This window comes from Lissotriton vulgaris, chromosome 6 (genome assembly GCF_964263255.1).
Source record: "Lissotriton vulgaris chromosome 6, aLisVul1.2, whole genome shotgun sequence".
Lineage (NCBI taxonomy): Eukaryota > Metazoa > Chordata > Amphibia > Caudata > Salamandridae > Lissotriton > Lissotriton vulgaris.
Genome location: NC_141694.1, coordinates 517,338,286 through 517,351,114, shown reverse-complemented (window position 1 = coordinate 517,351,114; position 12,829 = coordinate 517,338,286).

Here is a 12,829-nt window from a genome sequence, read left to right as displayed (position 1 = left end):
AGAACACTATGCTTCTAGTAGGACCAGACGTGGAATCATTATATACGAGCCTTCCACAAGACGACACTCTTCAGATGCTTGAAGATGTCCTCTTTAATGAAAATTGGAACTATCATACTCCTAGACATTTTATCCTACAATGCTGTAAACTAGCCTTAAAAGATTTTTTTTTTTAATATGATGGAGTCCTATATCTACAAAACCATGGCACATCCATGGGCAGTGCTTTTGCCCCTTCGGTGGCTGGATTGTATGTGAGCCATTTCGAGGACCAACATGTACTCAATGAATCTAATCCGTACTCTTCCAGTATATTATACTGGAAGAGATACATTGATGATATTCTCCTCATATGGGACATAAAATATGATCTGAAACTCCTCATTGATTGGCTAAATGAGTGTGATTCTTGGCTTAAATTTACATATACGGCCAACAACTCTACAATTGACTTTCTGGATCTTACTATCTTTGTCGAAAACAACAGCCTACAAACAAGGACTTACACAAAACCCACTGCCAAAAATAGCTTACTTTCCTATAAGAGCTATCATCCCAAACCGCTGAGAGACAATCTTCCATACAGCCAGTTTTTAAGAATTAAAAGAAACTGTACTAAAAATGAGGATTATAAGACGCAAGCATTGGAACTCAGCAAAAAACTGAAAGTGCGAGATTATACACCTGCCACAATTCGCAAATGTATGAAACGTGCCAAAAACCAACCGAGGGAATGTCTTCTACAGATCCACCCTAAGAACCCTACACCAGATTTAGTCACGTGTGTAACGACCTTTTGTCCCGCCACATATAAGGTCCAAAAATTGGTGAACAAAAACTGGAATATCCTGAATACCGGAAAATTTGAGTGGCCAAAACCCCGGTTCACAAATAGAAGAACCAAAAATTTGCGAGACACCTTGGTACATACCCGTCCCAGAAATATACAACAAATGGAGGTAACAAGAGACACTACAATGACACCTGTAACAGGCCATTACCCTTGTGGTAACTGTATAGCCTGTAAATATACGACATCTTCTAAACAGTTACAACTTTCAGCGACTCTCATATGGACTCAGAGACAGCATACGAATTGTAACTCTACCCATGTTATATATATGGCGAGCTGCCCCTGTCAAAAAATCTACATAGGGATGACCTGCAGAAAAGTAAAGACACGAATAGGAGAACACAGAAGTAATATCAGGCTTAAAAAGACAACTACTAAACTTTGTGCACACTTCATTGAGGCAGGACATTCCTGTGATGATATACGATGGACAGTGCTAGAAATGCTTACAGAGAAAACCCGAAATGCCGAAAAAAAGCTCTATGAAAAAGAGCAAAGATGGGTGAATCGCCTCAAAACCCACATTTGGGGACTAAATGATAATGTACCCTGGCACCAATTTGCTATACATTGACCTCATAACAGCACATGCGACATCTTTATAAGATATACCCTAAGATCCCGAAACCACAGCAAGATCTAACCTAACACCCAGAATCACCATTAGGTTTTGAGAATTATGGAGGATCATATATACACTGAAGTCTATTTTCACCTAGCTTTAGTGATAGTAACCGCATTGACAATAGACATACATCGTTGTTATGCTTTACCAAATGGGAATCCCATTTCCGTTTTTCTAGGCGAACACTGCTATGTACCCAGCCTCCACGACATCGCATTTTTAAATATTACTCATTATTTGATCCACTTCGACCATATCCTCTAACATGGGTAGTTGGAATCTATAAAGTTGTGACATTCAATTTAACCCGATCACGTGATTTCCTTCAAATACGTGCAACTGGCGTCTGCTCCTAGTCCAGGGGCAGAGTCAGCACAAGGGGTTGAAGTCTTTCCACACGCAGGTAATGGCGACAGACTGTTTGCTGTTCCCTCGTAACAACTAGCGGTAAGGTGTTCGCAAGCTGATTACTATTTCATCTCTTATCCCTAGCTCTGTGGCTGTAAGAAAGCCGGAATCCCCTGACGAAGCCTTTGACTCTTAATCATTAGGTAAGAGAATATTTATCACTCGCATGCACAAACGCGCCATAGAAGTACCGATACCCTCATTAAAGTAATACACATTTCCTATTGGTATGTAACACGCCTGAGCATGGAGCGCGTCTAACATAGCATGTGTAACATCTTGAACCTGTATGAAAATGAGCACACGCCATACATAATGTCAGCTGTGAGTGCCTTTAATCTCATAAACCGCTCTTCTTATCGAGTGGCCCATAATACCAAAAGTACGCCATTTCCTCCTACGTAGTTTGCGTGAACCCTACCTTTACTAAACACGAGTAGTTTTGAAAACAATCAACTTGTGTTTATTCTGTGGTCACATGACAACACCTAATGTTTCTCCTAGCCATCACCTTAAATAACCTTGAGACTAAAAGAGATAAATATCGTGTGAGCCCTGTGACCCTTCCTAATAGCACACATTTATCTTGATTCCCAGTATGGTACAGCCATATGCAATGAATTTGTACACTTCACGTTGGATAAATATTATTCTGTATAATGCTGGTCCCTTGAGAACAACGGGGCTATTTTTCATAACACCAGTCGCTCTAACGAGTTTCTCAGTCCTCTGCCCAACAGGGTTCTTTCTCTACCTTATACCAGATAAATCTGAAATTCAGAGACCCAGAAGATTAAACTACTGTTAACTCTGGTGCCCCCGTAAACACAATTATACGATATTCAAGTATATTGTATACCTGTCTGTCTGTTTCTCTTTTTCAGGTTAAAAGAGCATGATTGGTCATTGATTACCTAATAAGTAAGCAACCCGAATATACTACACAAATGGTGTAAGTAATGATTCAATGTTTGTATGTCTGTTTAGTCCTGACGAAAGCCCCATAGACTCTTATGATCCAAAGGGGGCTGAAACATGTCGACACAACTTTCAATGTTATACTTTTAGATCCAGTTACACAATCTAGTACAAGTACCGCTTACATTTTATTTTTTAGATCCACACCAACTAATAAATACCTCTGGTGTTGACCTATTTTTAACTCACACCTTTCACTCACCCTTACTCTGTGGGGGCATCTTTTCATTTTTTAATTTTTTCATCTCTGGACACTGCAAATCTAGACCATAGGAGCCTCTGGATGAGGCAGGCACCCAGCACGTCCTATGGTATCCAATGATAACTGCCACTACTACAATGTGGGGCGGATGAAAGATATATACCGCAATACCGACAAACATTGAGTTTTTAAGGATACCGTAGTGATTCTATCCAAAAGTTTAGAATTGTAACTAGTGTCCACTTTCTGCACCTGATTGCCTGCATACTTACCTTGGGAAACAAATGGACATTCATTCCTCCTCCCTACTCTTTTGATTACTAAATATATTAAGCACGCGCAGCTGCGGGAGTTCTACAGAACTAAGATATACAGTTTTTTCATACCTCTGGATTCAATGGAGAGAGACTATGGAAGGTAACGTTGGACAGAGTTTCGATGAGAGCGACATCGATGAAATATTGGCAGCACAGCCACTTTTACAGAATTTAGACCTAACTGAAGCACTGGCCCAAACAGACAATTGGGATTCACTTTCTGAAAAGAAAAGAGAACAAATACGCACGGCCATCCATGGTATAATTATGACTGAATACCTGCGACATAAAACAGCCCCAAGGGGCCTTTGGGTAAACAATGCACCAAGAATCTTCCTTCATGACTTTGGCATTCCGCAGAGACTGGTCTTCCATCTCATGGAAGTGCACCCTGGACTACCTTGTACTTATTATCAAAACAGCAAAAAGATTGTCGGAAGCATTATTATTGGAGATCCAAGCATTGGAAAATGAACTTAAAAAAGGCATCAATCCGTTGACTCACAAAAAGAAATTGGAAGAATTGAACAAAGAAATGGAAGAAACAAAAGAATTTTAATGCAAAGCAAGCTAGAAAAACTTGGAAAATATCTGAAAAAATTCAGCCAAGAAAAGATGCATCCCTATTCAAAAGAAGATTACAACACTAATGATTCGGGCCCAGATAATGAATCTTTGGGAAGAACCTCTTCCAACAACTCAGTAAGTAGTTCTGAAGATTACACCCCTAAATGGGGTGGGAATACTAACCGATACCAATGAGCTAGAAGGGGCAATAGATGGCAAATACCATATTACCCTAATATGAACATGCCTTACTACCAACCTTACATGCCACAATATGGCGGCTGGATGGCGCAGTACAACTATGGAATGCAACAAATGCCACAAATGGGAAATCAACAACAAGCTGAACAACAAATCCAGCAACAACCACAACCGCCTTTTTTAGCCAGGGGCCAAAACCAACCAAGAGGAAGAAAAAAGACCCTAGCGTGGCAAGACCAGCAGAGAAACATACTGACAAGGAGCATGTCATCTGCCCAACCGAGTACGAGCAAGAACAACACACACTAATAGTCAATCTTGCTAACATAGAACTCTCGGAAGATCAAAAGAAAGTCCTCAACAGAGGACTAGTATTTGTACCTACACCTCCAATGGACAGCTTCAAACTTAAGTGTGAATTGTCAGAATTCTGCCGTGTTCTTAAACTGAAAGCATTCTTCGCTGGCACTCCTATCTCACCATCAGAAGGAGACACAAATCTAAAAAGAAAATCTACCTTTAATCTTCCAACAGGTAGCGTTCCCCCTGAGATTCAAACCTTCGAACAAGCTCTATTAAAAGGTGTGGATGCCATGGAACAAAATAAGAAGACTCCTTTCCAAAATCTGAGCAATAAGGAACGTCAAGCACTTAAGACCCTGGAAACCAATGAGGACATAGTAATCAAACCTGCTGATAAGGGGGAGGGATCGTCATCCTAAGTAAAGAAGGCTATAATCAACAATGCCTAACCCTTTTGTCAGACACCAAATTCTATAAGAAGATTACTGAAGATCCAACTGAGAGACTCCATAATACCATTTCGATGATGATCTATGAGGCAGAAACTAATGGATGGATAACAGGAAAAGAGGCGGACTATCTTATGGCCAAAGAACCTAAGACCCCCCTATTTTTATTCATTACCAAAGACACACAAGAACAAGTTCCCACCCCCCGGACGACCTATAGTTGCGGGTATAGGATCACTACTTGAACCCCTCTCAAAATTTGCTGATGAATATTTGAAACCCCTTGTCCAGAAGACGCCCACCTACCTAAAGGATACAAGAGACTTGCTGATACGGGTCTCGGATATTTCATTTGATCAGAACACTATGCTTCTAGTAGGACCAGACGTGGAATCATTATATACGAGCCTTCCACAAGACGACACTCTTCAGATGCTTGAAGATGTCCTCTTTAATGAAAATTGGAACTATCATACTCCTAGACATTTTATCCTACAATGCTGTAAACTAGCCTTAAAAGAAATTTTTTTTTTAATATGATGGAGTCCTATATCTACAAAACCATGGCACATCCATGGCAGTGCTTTTGCCCCTTCGGTGGCTGGATTGTATGTGAGCCATTTCGAGGACCAACATGTACTCAATCAATCTAATCCGTACTCTTCCAGTATATTATACTGGAAGAGATACATTGATGATATTCTCCTCATATGGGACATAAAATATGATCTGAAACTCTTCATTGATTGGCTAAATGAGTGTGATCCTTGGCTTAAATTTACATATACGGCCAACAACTCTACAATTGACTTTCTGGATCTTACTATCTTTGTCGAAAACAACAGCCTACAAACAAGGACTTACACAAAACCCACTGCCAAAAATAGCTAACTCTCCTATAAGAGCTATCATCCCAAACCGCTGAGAGACAATCTTCCATACAGCCAGTTTTTAAGAATTAAAAGAAACTGTACTAAAAATGAGGATTATACGACGCAAGCATTGGAACTCAGCAAAAAACTGAAAGTGCGAGATTATACACCTGCCACAATTCGCAAATGTATGAAACGTGCCAACAACCAACTAAGGGAATGTCTTCTACAGATCCTCCCTAAGAACCCTACACCAGATTTAGTCACGTGTGTAACAACCTTTTGTCCCGCCACATATGAGGTCCAAAAATTGGTGAACAAAAACTGGAATATCCTGAATACCGGAAAATTTGTGTGGCCAAAACCCCGGTTCGCAAATAGAAGAACCAAAAATTTGCGAGACACCTTGGTACATACCCTTCCCAGAAATATACAACAAATGGAGGTAACAAGAGACACTACAATGACACATGTAACAGGCCATTACCCTTGTGGTAACTGTATAGCCTGTAAATATACGACATCTTCTAAACAGTTACAACTTTCAGAGACTCTCATATGGACTCAGAGACAGCATACGAATTGTAACTCTACCCATGTTATATATATGGCGAGCTGCCCCTGTCAAAAAATCTACATAGGGATGACCTGCAGAAAAGTAAAGACACGAATAGGAGAACACAGAAGTATTATCAGGCTTAAAAAGACAACTACTAAACTTTGTGCACACTTCATTGAGGCAGGACATTCCTGTGATGATATACGATGGACAGTGCAAGAAATGCTTACTGAGAAAACCCGAAATGCCAAAAAAAGCTCTATGAAAAAGAGCAAAGATGGGTGAATCGCCTCAAAACCCACATTTGGGGACTAAATGATAATGTACCCTGGCACCAATTTGCTATTCATTGACCTCATAACAGCACATGCGACATCTTTATAAGATATACCCTAAGATCCCGAAACCACAGCAAGATCTAACCTAACACCCAGAATCACCATTAGGTTTTGAGAATTATGGAGGATCATATATACACTGAATTCTATTTTCACCTAGCTTTAGTGATAGTAACCGCATTGACAATAGACATACATCGTTGTTATGCTTTACAAAATGGGAATCCCATTTCCGTTTTTCTAGGCGAACACTGCCATGTACCCAGCCTCCACGACATCGTATTTTTAAATATTACTCATTATTTGATCCACTTCGACCATATCCTCTAACATGGGTAGTTGGAATCTATAAAGTTGTGACATTCAATTTAACCCGATCACGTGATTTCCTTCAAATACGTGCAACTGACGTCTGCTCCTAGTCCAGGGGCAGAGTCAGCACAAGCGGTTAAAGTCTTTCCACACGCGGGTAATGGCGACAGACTGTTTGCTGTTCCCTCGTAACACCTAGCGGTAAGGTGTTCGCAAGTTGATTACTATTTCATCTCTTATCCCTAGCTCTGTGGCTGTAAGAAAGCCGGCATCCCCAGACGAAGCCTTTGACTCTTAATCATTAGGTAAGAGAATATTTATCACTCGCATGCACAAACACGCCATAGAAGTACCGATACCCTCATTAAAGTAATACACATTTCCTATTGGTATGTAACACGCCTGAACATGGAGCGCGTCTAACATAGCATGTGTAACATCTTGAACCTGTATGAAAATGAGTACACGCCATACGTAATGTCAGCTGTGAGTGCCTTTAATGTCATAAACCGCTCTTCTTATCGAGTGGCCCATAATACTAAAAGTACGCCATTTCCTCCTACGTAGTTTGCGTGAACCCTACCTTTACTAAACACGAGTAGTTTTGAAAACAATCAACTTGTGTTTATTCAGTGGTCACATGACAACACCTAATGTTTCTCCTAGCCATCACCTTAAATAACCTGGAGACTAAAAGAGATAAATATCGTTTGAGCCCTGTGACCCTTCCTAATAGCACACATTTATCTTGATTCCCAGTATGGTACGGCCATATGCAATGAATTTGTACACTTCACGTTGGATAAATATTATTCTGTATAATGCTGGTCCCTTGACAACAACAGGGCTATTTTTCATAACACCAGTCGCTCTAACGAGTTTCTCAGTCGTCTGCCCAACACGGTTCTTTCTCTACCTTATACCAGATAAATCTGAAATTCAGAGACCCAGAGGATTAAACTACAGTTAACTCTGGTGCCCCCGTAAACACAATTATACGATATTCAAGTGTATTGTATGCCTGTCTCTCTGTTTCTCTTTTTCAGGTTAAAAGAGCATGATTGGTCATTGATTACCTAATAAGTAAGCAACCCGAATATACTACACAAATGGTGTAAGTAATGATTCAATGTTTGTATGTCTGTTTAGTCCTGACGAAAGCCCCATAGACTCTGTTGAGCCAAAGGGGGCTGAAACATGTCGACACAACTTTCAATGTTATACTTTTAGATCCAGTTACACGATCTAGTACAAGTACTGCGTACATTTTATTTTTTAGATCCACACCAACTAATAAATACCTCTTGTGTTGACCTATTTTTTACTCACACCTTTCACTCACACTTACTCTGTGGGGGCATCTTTTCATTTTTTCATTCTTTCATCTCTGGACACTGCAAATCTAGACCAGAGGAGCCTCTGGATGAGGCAGGCACCCAGCACGTCCTATGGTATCCAATGATAACTGCCACTACTACAATGTGGGGCGGATGAAAGATATATACCGCAATACCGACAAACATTGAGTTTTTGAGGATACCATAGTCATTCTATCCAAAAGTTTAGAATTGTAACTAGTGTCCATTTTCTGCACCTGATTGCCTCCATACTTACCTTGGGGAAACAAATGGACATTCATTCCTCCTCCCTACTCTTTTGATTACTAAATATATTAAGCAGCGCGCAGCTGCGGGAGTTCTACAGAACTAAGATATACAGTTTTTTCATACCTCTGGATTCAGTGGAGAGAGACTATGGAAGGTAACGTTGGACTGAGTTTCGATGAGAGCGACATCGACGAAATATTGGCAGCACAGCCACTTTTACAAAATTTAGACCTAACTGAAGCACTGGCCCAAACAGACAATTGGGATTCACTTTCTGAAAAGAAAAAAGAACAAATACGCACGGCCATCCATGGTATAATTATGACTGAATACCTGCGACATAAAACAGCCCCAAGGGGCCTTTGGGTAAACAATGCACCAAGAATCTTCCTTCATGACCTGGCATTCCGCAGAGACTGGTCTTCCATCTCATGGAAGTGCACCCTGGACTACCTTGTACTTATTATCAAAACAGCAAAAAGATTGTCGGAAGCATTATTATTGGAGATTCAAGCATTGGAAAATGAACTTAAAAAAGGCATCAATCCGTTGACTCACAAAAAGAAATTGGAAGAATTGAACAAAGAAATGGAAGAAACAAAAGAATTCATAATGCAAAGGAAGCTAGAAAAACTTGGAAAAGATCTGAAAAAATTCAGCCAAGAAAAGATGCATCCCTATTCAAAAGAAGATTACAACACTAATGATCCGGGCTCAGATAATGAATCTTTGGGAAGAACCTCTTCCAACAACTCAGTAAGTAGTTCTGAAGATTACACCCCTAAAAGGGGTGGGAACACTAACCGATACCAACGACCTAGAAGGGGCAATAGATGGCAAAGACCATATTACCCTAATATGAATATGCCTTACTACCAACCTTACATGCCACAATATGGTGGCTGGATGGCGCTGTACAACTATGGAATGCAACAAATGCCACAAATGGGAAATCAACAACAAGCTGAACAACAAATCCAGCAACAACGACAACCGCCTTTTTTAGCCAGGGGCCAAAACCAACCCAGAGGAAGAAAAAAGACCCTAGCGTGGCAAGACCAGCAGAGAAACATACTGACAAGGAGCATGTCATCTGCCCAACCGAGTACGAGCAAGAACAACCCACACTAATAGTCAATCTTGCTAACATAGAACTCTCGGAAGATCAAAAGAAAGTCCTCAACAGAGGACTAGGATTTGTACCTACACCTCCAATGGACAGCTTCAAACTTAAGTGTGAATTGGCAGAATTCTGCTGTGTTCTTAAACTGAAAGCATTCTTCGCTGGCACTCCTATCTCACCATCAGAAGGAGACACAAATCTAAAAAGAAAATCTACCTTTAATCCTCCAAAAGGTAGCGTTCCCCCTGAGATTCAAACCTTCGAACAAGCTCTATTAAAAGGTGTGGATGCCATGGAACAAAATATGAAGACTCCTTTCCAAAATCTGAGCAATAAGGAACGTCAAGCACTTAAGACCCTGGAAACCAATGAGGACATAGTAATCAAACCCGCTGACAAGGGGGGAGGGATCGTCATCCTAAGTAAAGAAGGCTATAATCAACAATGCCTAACCCTTTTGTCAGACACCAAATTCTATAAGGAGATTACTGAAGATCCAACTGAGAGACTCCATAATACCATTTCGATGATGATCTATGAGGCAGAAACTAATGGATGGATAACAGGAAAAGAGGCGGACTATCTTATGGCCAAAGAACCTAAGACCCCTATTTTTATTCATTACCAAAGACACACAAGAACAAGTTCCCACCCCCCCGGACGACCTATAGTTGCGGGTATAGGATCACTACTTGAACCCCTCTCAAAATTTGCTGATGAATATTTGAAACCCCTTGTCCAGAAGACGCCCACCTACTTTAAGGATACAAGAGACTTGCTGATACAGATCTCGGATATTTCATTTGATCAGAACACTATGCTTCTAGTAGGACTAGACGTGGAGTCATTATATACGAGCCTTCCACAAGACGACACTCTTCAGATGCTTGAAGATGTCCTCTTTAATGAAAATTGGAACTATCATACTCCTAGACATTTTATCCTACAATGCTGTAAACTAGCCTTAAAAGATTTTTTTTTTTAATATGATGGAGTCCTATATCTACAAAACCATGGCACATCCATGGGCAGTGCTTTTGCCCCTTCGGTGGCTGGATTGTATGTGAGCCATTTCGAGGACCAACATGTACTCAATGAATCTAATCCGTACTCTTCCAGTATATTATACTGGAAGAGATACATTGATGATATTCTCCTCATATGGGACATAAAATATGATCTGAAACTCTTCATTGATTGGCTAAATGAGTGTGATCCTTGGCTTAAATTTACATATACGGCCAACAACTCTACAATTGACTTTCTGGATCTTACTATCTTTGTCGAAAACAACAGCCTACAAACAAGGACTTACACAAAACCCACTGCCAAAAATAGCTTACTTTCCTATAACAGCTATCATCCCAAACCGCTGAGAGACAATCTTCCATAAAGCCAGTTTTTAAGAATTAAAAGAAACTGTACTAAAAATGAGGATTATAAGACGCAAGCATTGGAACTCAGCAAAAAACTGAAAGTGCGAGATTATACACCTGCCACAATTCGCAAATGTATGAAACGTGCCAACAACCTACCGAAGGAATGTCTTCTACAGATCCACCCTAAGAACCCTACACCAGATTTAGTCACGTGTGTAAGAACCTTTTGTCCCGCCACATATGAAGTCCAAAAATTGGTGAAGAAAAACTGGAATATCCTGAATACCGGAAAATTTGAGTGGCCAAAACCCCGGTTCGCAAATAGAAGAACCAAAAATTTGCGAGACACCTTGGTACATACCCGTCCCAGAAATATACAACAAATGGAGGTAACAAGATAGACTACAATGACACCTGTAACAGGCCATTACCCTTGTGGTAACTGTATAGCCTGTAAATATACAACATCTTCTAAATAGTTACAACTTTCAGGGACTCTCATATGGACTCAGAGACAGCATACGAATTGTAACTCTACCCATGTTATATTAATGGCGAGCTGCCCCTGTCAAAAAATCTACATAGGGATGACCAGCAGAAAAGTAAAGACACGAATAGGAGAACACAGAAGTAATATCAGGCTTAAAAAGACAACTACTAAACTTTGTGCACACTTCATTGAGGCAGGACATTCCTGTGATGATATACGATGGACAGTGCTAGAAATGCTTACAGAGAAAACCCGAAATGCCGAAAAAAAGCTCTATGAAAAAGAGCAAAGATGGGTGAATCGCCTCAAAACCCACATTTGGGGACTAAATGATAATGTACCCTGGCACAAATTTGCTATACATTGACCTCATAACAGCACATGCGACATCTTTATAAGATATACCCTAAGATCCCGAAACCACAGCAAGATCTAACCTAACACCCAGATTCACCATTAGGTTTTGAGAATTATGGAGGATCATATATACACTGAAGTCTATTTTCACCTAGCTTTAGTGATAGTAACCGCATTGACAATAGACATACATCGTTGTTATGCTTTACAAAATGGGAATCCCATTTCCGTTTTTCTAGGCAAACACTGCCATGTACCCAGCCTCCACGACATCGTATTTTTAAATATTACTCATTATTTGATCCACTTCGACCATATCCTCTAACATGGGTAGTTGGAATCTATAAAGTTGTGACATTCAATTTAACCCGATCACGTGATTTCCTTCAAATACGTGTAACTGACGTCTGCTCCTAGACCAGGGGCAGAGTCAGCACAAGCGGTTGAAGTCTTTCCACACGCGGGTAATGGCGACAGACTGTTTGCTGTTCCCTCGTAACAACTAGCGGTAAGGTGTTCGCAAGCTGATTACTATTTCATCTCTTATCCCTAGCTCTGTGGCTGTAAGAAAGCCGGCATCCCCTGACGAAGCCTTTGACTCTTAATCATTAGGTAAGAGAATATTTATCACTCGCATGCACAAACGCGCCATAGAAGACCGATACCCTCATTAAAGTAATACACATTTCCTATTGGTATGTAACACGCCTGAACATGGAGCGCGTCTAACATAGCATGTGTTACATCTTGAACCTGTATGAAAATGAGCACAAGCCATACGTAATGTCAGCTCTGAGTGCCTTTAATCTCATAAACCGCTCTTCTTATCGAGTGGCCCATAATACCAAAAGTACGCCATTTCCTCCTACGTAGTTTGCGTGAACCCTAC